The sequence below is a fragment of the Cynara cardunculus genome (genome assembly GCF_001531365.2).
Source record: "Cynara cardunculus var. scolymus isolate 2C chromosome LG 3, CcrdV1, whole genome shotgun sequence".
NCBI lineage: Eukaryota > Viridiplantae > Streptophyta > Magnoliopsida > Asterales > Asteraceae > Cynara > Cynara cardunculus.
This window is the reverse complement of record NC_037530.1, coordinates 22,565,464-22,565,827: the sequence shown is the minus strand read 5'-3', so window position 1 is coordinate 22,565,827 and position 364 is coordinate 22,565,464.

Here is a 364-nt window from a genome sequence, read left to right as displayed (position 1 = left end):
ATGCAATTGGCAATTAAATTCTAAGTCCGTGACTAGGTTTGATTAGCTAATTAGAGGTTAGTCGTAGAGTGTTCAAGACTGATCATGCTTTTATAACGAACAAAATATTGACGCGTGTCGATGTCCTAACCAGCTTAGTTTCTTTTGAGAAAACAGATTGAATGAGTCGATGATATATAATCCAAAGGATTAGTTGATTGATGCTCATTGCTAGTCTCGTTCTTATTAGTGTTTAAAGTTTCCAATTTATTTTGCATATTTAGGCTGTTTATAAATCATCCAACCCTTCCCCCCTCTTTTTCATATATAGTGTTTTTTTTGTTAATGAATTTGCACACGTTTACGTCTTGGACTTACGGTTAAC